General features: G+C 41.6%; 1 long non-coding RNA gene across 3 annotated transcripts; it reads left to right on the top strand.

Moving 5' to 3' along the window:
• The first annotated feature begins 1,846 nt into the window (after window positions 1-1,846).
• LOC139610521 (uncharacterized) lies at window positions 1,847-8,214 on the top strand. Of its 3 annotated transcripts, none has more exons than XR_011685840.1 (4): window positions 1,850-2,001; window positions 2,194-2,433; window positions 5,477-5,562; window positions 7,960-8,214. It is a non-coding gene; the product is annotated as an uncharacterized lncRNA (long non-coding RNA). The 3 variants fall into 3 exon arrangements; XR_011685846.1 differs by having other exon boundaries at window positions 1,850-2,006; XR_011685834.1 differs by lacking the exon at window positions 2,194-2,433 and having other exon boundaries at window positions 1,847-2,001.
• Window positions 8,215-9,570: the final 1,356 nt, after the last annotated feature.

The raw sequence follows: 9,570 nt of genomic DNA, 5'->3' as shown, positions 1-9,570 counted from the left end.
ATGAAACTGTTTTTATAGCCTCTGGTGAGGAAAGAACAAACCAACCAACCTATGGAATCTCAATATTCTGACGTAGTCTGCACCAGACTGCTCCCTCCATCCATAAGGTTTTGTTTTTTTTGGTTTGTTTGTTTTTTACCTAAGTCTAGTTCCTCTCCTGGCATTGATTAAACCACTGAAAGCTCTTCTCTGATCCTCAAATGCAGAAAGAAAATCCCTCCATGTTGAGAACGGCTATTTCCGTAGGTAGATTTATCATATTCAGGATGTCATGATACCAGAATTTCAGGAGTCGGTACCAACACCACTGACATTCAACAATTCTCAATACCAAGCTCAATACCACAGCAAAAAACTAAACAGAGACTGCTGCACACACAGTATGCTAACACGTGTGCATGCATGCAAACACACACTCCCATATAGGTCGTGTACAGCAGTTTACAATCTAAAACGGTGACAGAAAATGTGTGAAAATATTCCTTTAAAAAGTCAGCATCATATTTAAGCAGGTGGTGATGACTGTAGCCGGCTAGTGTTGTGAGCTCCCAGCTCAAGTTATGAGCTGTCGCTGTGTTAGCCCTAACGAGCTAATGAACAAGCTAACGAACAAGCTAACATTAGCCTTTGTGTGTGAAACATTGCTACAACATATGTTGACAACATTTCAATGTAAAGTGAGCTGCTTTTATAAAAAGTTTGAGGCGTTTCCTCCCGTGACACCATCTGTATACTGTCTTTTGATTTGTCTGTAACTTGTCCCTGAGGATCCATGTCAAATACAAAATAATGTGTGTATGTTTGAGGGGTTAAATGTCAAACCATAACACTTGTTGGGTTGTTATACTGTTCTTGTCAGCCCTGAGGAATCACATCAAGTATAGGTTCTCATATAATCCCTGATAGCTGTGGGAGATTACCTTCCTTTATTTCATGGAACATTCCCAGATTCGCCTGTTGCAAGAAGAAGAGAGGTTTACTGTCAATAAAATTAGCCTGACATTTTTGTGAATTGATTATTTTTTCTACAAAAGTGTCAAACACACTGAGAAACCTGTTAACCCAACTGCACAAGGCAATAAAGTGCTTTTTCCCCTTTTCCCTTGTTATTCATTTCATACATATGGATTTCTTCAAGGGGGTCAGACAGAGCACAGAGCAGTTTTTGGAGTTCTTCATTTTGCCCCAGGGCCCTGAGAGATGCTGCAGGCAGGTGTAATCACCAGCTGCCCCACAGCTATGTGCCCACTGCTGCCTGTCAGTCCTGAGCACCAAACATTTCTTCACTTTTTCTGTCAACTGGAGCTCAAGGTGGCCTTGCTGCAGGCAAATTAGAGTCAAATCAACCAATTTATACAATCGAGGACCTCTAAAGATCATATGGGTGTGTATACCTGGTGTAAAGCCCACACACTTGTAGGCTTTGTGTTGCTGGATTTGTCTTATATATGCAGAAAGCTCTCTGGGAAATGAATACACACCAGTCTTTCTATAGTTGTGAGGACACTTGTCAATATAAGGCATTCCCTAAACCTTTAGCCCCTTCCTCAGGATTTTAAACCCTTTGTGACATTTAGACACTCTGTCTTTGGTGTGTGGATCACCCACAGAAACAGGGACCTTTTCTATGGTAAAACACGACTGTGATGAACCACATTCGCCTTCATTGTACTCGTGGTTACCCGGTCATCTTCAGCTCATTCATTCCTGCCTTCATTTTTCTCTCTGTCATTTCACACCCTGCCACACCCAGGTGCCTTCCAGTTACCTGATTCTCCACATCCACATGCTCACCTGTTTCCCGTTTCCCAATCAGCCCTGCAGTACTTAAGCCGCCCCAGTTTCCCTTCTTTGTCTTTGCCACATTGTCTATTTTGCTGCCTCCCTATTTATGGCTGTCTTTTCAGCATCTTGCCTTAATACCCAGCCTGTTGTACCTGTTGCCATCTTCAGCCTTCAGACCCCCCAGCTTTCCCCTACTGCTGGTTTCTTTGAATTCAAGTAAAGTATGGCTGTCTAGTTGTACCATCTGAATTGTGCCTTTGATTCCTGCTTGTTTTCTGAGCTGTGATGCAGAAATCTCAAATCAAAACTGTCAGTGGGATTAATTTCACCTTTTTTTCCAATGTGGAAGCACAACATACCTAAAAACCTGTTGTGATTAATAGTGTCTTGTGTGCGCTTGGCACACAGCTCTGGTCTTGTCTGTTAGAGACAGGAAGACCATCAGAGGAGCAGCTGACACCTGTGCTGGCTGATCCTCAGATCTCAAAGCCAGGCACTGTCTCACCTGAAGCCTGTACTATGACGCAGGATCTGGGGTTAGCAAGGTAACTTCAGGTTTAACCCTGGATTTTCACTGTTTCAATGGGTCTTAGCAGGATGCATCACCATGGTAACTTATGCTGCAAAACTAACCTGCTCCAGAGAAGGGTAAGTTCAAGATAAGGGATCAATGTGTATAAAGCACTGTTTACTGACTGATCAATTCTCTTGGATAATACACCATTCGCTGAAGAGCTCGGTGTGCAGATTGTGAGAGGGTCTCAGGTAGGGGTGTTTGGAAACTGGCAAAGGCCTTTTTGTCTTTCCATGACTTTATTTATGAGCGACCCTCATTCATATGCTGCAAACCCCACCCCTTTTTATAGGTACATGCTCGAGGAAAACCTGTGTTGACTCACTGAGTTTATAATTGTGTGACTGCGGTTGTTAGGCTCAGAGAAGCCAGATGATGAAATAACATCCTGGATATATTGATCTTATTTTGTAGTACAGGCCGTGTGTGTGTGTGTGTGTGTGTGTGTGTGTGTGTGTGTGTGTGTGTGTGTGTGTACTTGTACTTGTACTTGTACTTGTACTTGTACTTGCTACATAGTAAGGACCAAAAAAAGTATTTTACTAACAGAGTGAGGACATTTTGGCTGGTCCTCACTTTTTGAGATACCTTCAAATCACATGTTGAGGGTTAAGACTTGGTTTTAGAGTTATGGTTAGAATTAAGGTTAGGGTTAGGCACTCAGTTGTGATGGTTTAAGGTTAGGGTAAGGGGCTAGGGAATGCATTATGTCAATGAGAGTCCTCACAAAGATAGTGTGTGTGTGTGTGGGGTGTCTTGGTTGGGTTTGGAGTTCAATTACTTAATTATTTTTTTTAATTTTTTGCAGAAACGTTCTCGTGCTCCCATCCATTGCAAACTGACTCATACTTCACGTCTTTAATTTTTTTTTTTTTTTTTTTTTGTCAAATGTTTCAGTCGATGTGGTCGCCTCCCCTCCCTGAGCCAGGATGTGACAATACAATATCTCTTATTGTTCTGCAAGAAAATGCTCAGTCACTGAGAAATTATTGGTTATTTTCTAAAGTCCATCTTCTGAATGGAACAAGCTGAACTCTGTGCTCTCACCACCCAGCTCAATATAAACAGAAACACAAGAGAAGGAGACAAATCCGTGGTAACAGCATTCAGATTCTTTTTTAAGTGAATACAAACAGCGTAGCTTGCTGTTTGTGTCTGCTGAATGAGAAATGTCAGCTCACAGTACAAAATGAATGAAACTAGTCAAATGTTTATGAAAAGACCCAACGAATCCACAGGGAAGCCAATTGTTTCTGAGCTGGGGAAGTTTTCATTTATCATGAGGAAGAATCAGAGGGTGGGGGAGACAAGACGTAAGACTGTTTCTATTGAGGAGGAATGAATGGAGACTTTAGCTGAGGTAAGGGTTCTTGGCCGTGGTGATGAATTGGTGGAGGGTTATTATCATCATACAGTGTGGTGATATAATCTCAGCCTTTCCATAAATCCCCGGCTGTGTCCTTGGTTTAAATTTACCATATGCTCCAAAACTTTTGGTTTGTGTGTATGGGAGGTGAGAAGGGTCACAGAGCTGAGGTGCACACACATTCACTCGTGTGATTATTTACAAACTGAGTGTTAACTGTAAAACAGTGAGCTGTACTATATGGTCTGTTGTTCAGTGAAGAGAGCTCTTAAAATTGTATTTGTGCTACAACAACACTTCCTGTCACTGTTTGTATGTCTTGTACAAGCACCAACGTCCAGGGCTGAAAAACGAATCTGTGCAGTTCCTCTAACGACCACTAGAGTCTGGCTCCAGCAGTGAGTCAGTCCCCAGAGTCCCCATGTTCAAATGTGCAACTTCACAGCAGAAAGAAACATGTTTACAGCCTGGTACAGAAACTGTTCTGGTCTCTTGAGATCATTTCCTTCTTCATGACGACTGTACGGCTGAATTTTATAGAACTCACCTGTTTACATTTTATTAAGGCTAAAGAATTATGTATAATTGAGGGTGGGGCCGCTTTGAATGACAGGTGGGTGTCATTCAGGTGCTGGCCACAAACTGCCAAGATGGCGACAGCGAAGCAGCCCACTTTGAGCTTCAAAACCGCTCTTCGGAAAAATTATGGATGACGTCACGGACGCTACGTCCATCTTTATTTACAGTTCATGGGTCGGCAGCTTCCTGAAAGGTACGGTGGCCGAGAAGGTTCAACACACTGCGTGTGCAAAACCTTTTTTTCCAGGCAACTTTTATTAGTACGTTACAGTCACAATTTTACAAAAAAGGTGTGTGTGTGTGTGTGTGTGTGTGTGTGTGTGTGTGTGTGTGTGTGTGTGTGTCAGTCCTCATGTACTGTTTTTAACATAAAAGAAAACCTCAGAAACTTCACTATCTACACTGTGACGTAGGAACAATCATTAATCCTTATGCTCTTTGGTTGTCTCTAAAGCCCGGTAGTAAAATGTTTTTTTTTTCTTTTTTTTTTTTTTTTTTTATTGTCTGACAACTGCACCAAATCGCAGCCATTTATTGTAAATGCTGTGTCAGATCGCATTTGCAAACACCTTTCAGCACAGTTGTTTGTGCAGCAGTGGAGAGACTGATCCAGAACATGTGGACATGAATGGAATGAAATATTTATAGTGTGTGAATACTCAGGGTTTAGGTATCTGCTCTTTATACTGTCCTGTCAGTGGGAAGGGGCTGAGGTCTTAATTAGCTTAGGGCTTGTTCTTAAATCAACCTTTTTTCCGCATATGTTGCTGTTTTAAGAAGATAAAACAAATCTGTCTTTGTCTGCCTACCTCTCCCCCGAGGGGGCTGTGTTTATCTCCTCACAGCATCTCCACACAGAAGCCACTGCAGAGTGTGATTATCCTTTTTTCTTCTCTGCTCAGCAGTAGAGAAATGTTGTCACTTTCTCTCTGCAGCTTTACAGGCTGCTCACTTCAACACTGATTAGCATTTGTGAGAGGGGGAAAGAGAGGAAATTCTCCCACTCCTCATCTGGAGAGCTTTATTACTGAGGGACAGTATTTCATTGTGATTCATCAAAACAAGAGGAATTGAAGATCACAGCCCTCTTATTTTAGAGATGCTCCACCTTAGAACAACAAGGACACAGTATGATGAAGCATTGTGGGTTTTTTTTCTTCTCCTTATTACAGGTGTGAGGCGATGTGCAGAGTGAGGGAGCCTGTGTCTGAGGCGTGAATGCGGCAGGACTCCACGCTGGCCTGCAGGGAAATCAAAGGTGCGGAGGTGGACAAGGAAGCTCGAGGCTAGTGAGCTCAAACGCTGAGATTTGACACGAGGAGATGTGTAGAGTTGGACCACCGGGGTTAACTGGAACAACGTGCTGAAGAAAAGATGGTTACATTAGCCTGATAGCACTGACGGTACCAGCAGGGTCTAGTCTTAAGATTAATATGATATAACGTTTTTTTTTTTTTTTTTTAAGATGAAGGGGAAAAAAAAAATTTATTTGCATACATTTAAAAAAAGAATCAGTTACTGGATGGGTTGAGGCTTCATGTTGTTGTCCTGACTCACTGCAGCATCTGTTCGACCCCCAAGCTGGTTTAAAGGAGAAGGGAGTAACATAAAAGCAGATGAGGAGTCAGTTTAAGAATATGAATCTTTTATTGTCAGATTATAGAGGCTTAAATCTAAATGAAACAACGCTGAGAAGAAGTAAAATCACATGATCAAAACCGCCGGTAACCCTTTAATGTACAGGTAGTAGTAGTAGTAGTAGTAGTAGTAGTAGTAGTAGTAGTAGTAGTAGTAGTAGTAGTAGTAGTAGTACCCTGAATTACTGTAAAATATTAGGTAATTAAGGAGTAAAATGCAAGCAGAATAAAGTGGGTTGGTCTTTAATTATATGGGAATTGTTATAGTCAGTAGACGAGCCCACATACAGGGTAAGACAGGAGGATTGTACCATTAATATCAATAGCTTCAATATCCCTTGGTAAAAATATGAGACTTGGTTTTACCCATCTTCATAATTTAATGCCATGTCAACACTGTTGTAAACGCAGCAGCCGCTTTCCTCCACACAGCCGAGTACTCTCACTGTAATGAACCTAATGTCTTTGTAATTTCCACCTTCTTACCTTTTTAAATAAGCCGAGAGGAGTTGTAGCTACTGCAACAGTTGGATGTGACAACTGCTGGAAATGTCACTGTAGTTAACCCATAATTACCTTTCCACTGCCTGTTAAGTGTCGCGTGCTTTGCTTCTTATAAATAAATGGGTAGTTGCAACGTGAGCAAAGTAATAAGAAGAACACGGTAACAAGAACTTACACTGTGATTACTTTTGCATGGCCTGTAAAGTGTAGCCTGCACATTTGGATGAAATATGTCAATATTTCATCCAAATGTTAAATGAAGACAAGGTAGTTATCATGAAATGTCACTGTCATTACCCTTCTACTCAACAGCCTGTAAATGAAAGGGTCATCAAACTGCCCAAAAACAGAAGTTACTTCACTTAACTCCCCATCAACACTGAAAATAACAGGAGGCAAAATGAATGGAACAAAAATGGCAGCTTTCACTGACATTTTAACAGCAAAATCATCACTTTTCTGACTTTAATCTTACGACGACAACAGAGCCAAGTCCTCACCAAACAGCCCACAGTGCACACGCACTGTAAATAATACCAGATGGCCTGTGATTGGCTGCTCGTCCCCAGATTCACAAGCCGACAGCACGAGAGAGGATGAGGAACCAGAGCTGAGCAGCAACACAACACACATGAACACACTGAAGTTACTCATTCACCTGTGGGGGAGTCGGATGCTGCTAATGTCCAAGCTTCTCTACGTGATCACCCACTGTTTAGCATCATGGGCGTTAGCGTCATAATGAGTGGTGGTAAATGAACGTGGCCTCTGGTGATGGCACTGCTGTTCCTGTCTCATCCCTGTTTTTCCCTGTTTACAGATTAACTCCACATTCCATTTATTCAGAATACAAAGGCAATAAAACAGAGAATTCCTCCCATATGACTCATTATCTGAGACGACACACAACTCAGGTGCTTCCTAATGAGAACAACAGAAAACCTTCAGCCATTTGTCAAGATAACGCAGAATGAATGAGCAGATGCTGTTGTGACAAATCCGTCACAAAGCGGGCAGTTTGGTTAACGCTGATGGCAAAAAGTTTGTAGTTCACAGAGTTGTTGAACATTATTATTATTATTATTATTATTATTATTTTTATTATTATTATATTTTATTTTATTTTATTTTATTTTTATTTTTTTATATTTTTCTCTCAGACTCTGAGTTTCACAGAGTTTTACTTGAAACCAGCTTGAGACTGGACCTGTTCACCCTGACTCCACCTTCTTCAGTCCTGGTTCAGCTCCAATAAATCTAAAATAAATCTAGTGCTGTGTCTTAATGCCCACACTTAGTTCACTCACATGTATGTGTGCACTACATATTCTCACTCTTGTTATTGGACTTTCTTTGGAAAAAACAAAAGACAAATTTCCACTGAGGTGGAAAATAAAGTCAATCAATTCAGAAAACTGGATGATTATCTTGTTCTGTGGTAAAGTTTTAACGACACTTTTTAAAACATTTCCAGCTTTTAGATTTTGTTAAGTTCAAATCTGCTGTGTATACAGAACAAACATCTTTGCCTCGTCATAGCAGGAACAGATGGAACCAGTGACATCAGTGCAGCTGGGACATGCAGGTACAGGAGCTCCACCAGGAGGAGACGACCACAACGCTGAATAAAGGGAGTCACTAGCAGCAGAACGTGATTTGCAGCAGCTGGTGGATCAGTGGAGGCAGTACAAGTGTTTCAGAGAAGCTGTAACACAATAAAAGAGTCTGCAGCATCTTTGTCAGCTGAAATAAAGGCACTTACAAACATGGCTGTGTCTTGTTCATCCTTTTGTGTGTCCACTTAGAAAACAAGGATTTGTGTTGATGGTTTGCAGCCCTGTCTTATAATGGACTACCCCGTGGGATCTGAAGAGGGTAATTTGTGCAATAGCTTCCGACGAATTGTCTTCAGATGGACATTAGGCCTTTGTGGCTTCGCCTTCTGTGGCCCCTCCTCCTCCTCTGATTGGAGAAACCTGTGTCAAAGTTCGGTTTGAGAGAAGAGATGGGACTGATTTGTTTATGTTCGTCTTTATAACTAGAAGAATGGCTGCTGCTCTGCTTTTGTGAGTGCAGGGACATGAACAACACATTAACAGCTACTATAATAACTCTGTGGACTGTTGCTGTTTTCCTGTTAGCCATGCTAGCTCTCAGTTAATGGTTACAGCCCTCCCCACACTACCCCCTGCCCCCTCTTGCTTTTACCCACTCCACATATCAACTGTCTGCAGCTTCAGTCAGCCAACATGCACAATAGCACCTTCTAAATGAAATACAGTCATTGTTATACTCATCAATTACACCTGTGCTTTTCCTGCTGTGCCAAGCCACATGTCCGCTGCAGAAAAGCTCCATTCTCACACGTGTGCTTTCTCTCTGCAGATGTATTCTGACTGCGTCTGTTCAGAACACCTGGGTCCGCTGCAGATTGACTGAATGTTTTGATGAGCAATTTTCCATTATTCTCCTCCTGTCTGATTCCAGTTCACGGACACACATCCTCAATGCTCCCAGTTAATTGCTACAAGCCGCTCGGCAGTCAGGCGCCGGCAGCTGTGTGCAGCAGCATCTTCATCCAGGCTGTCAGAGTTCCTAAAGCAAAAGGAAGCTCTGCAGCTAAATGCATCTTTTGTACGTTGCTTGTACGACATTCACCTTAAATTTCTATAGGCCGTGACAGAACCTCATTTGTAGGAAGTTGCTGTTTTTCCCCCACCACTGTCAGATATCTGTACAGCTCAGCTCAAAGCCAACAGGGTGTGAAGAAGTTGTCACACATGATGCTACGACCTTCACGCATACACAAACACTCAGACCCCCTGATTCCTCCCTGATGCTCCTGCAGTCCCTCCCTCCTGGACAAGATTATTTTTCCCAGTTATTCCAACTCTTAAAATAAAAAAAAATAAATAAATAAAAAAGAATATAAAAAAACACTCATTGCTGCACTAATTTTTCATCTAAGATACACATTTAAGACACTGTAGTGATGCGTGATCAGCATAATCCTTTATAAATGATACAGAATACTTGTCAGTATTTCTGCTACTATATACTTCAAATATTGTCCTTTTTTATACCACAACATTTATTTGACAGCTCTAGTTAGTTTGTAGATTCAG

Source organism: Trachinotus anak, unplaced genomic scaffold (genome assembly GCF_046630095.1).
Source record: "Trachinotus anak isolate AG129_WGS33_773 ecotype Australia unplaced genomic scaffold, CSIRO_AGI_Tana_v1 ptg000003l, whole genome shotgun sequence".
Lineage (NCBI taxonomy): Eukaryota > Metazoa > Chordata > Actinopteri > Carangiformes > Carangidae > Trachinotus > Trachinotus anak.
The sequence above is the reverse complement of the archived record's forward strand: the minus strand, read 5'-3'. Positions and strand labels throughout refer to the sequence as shown.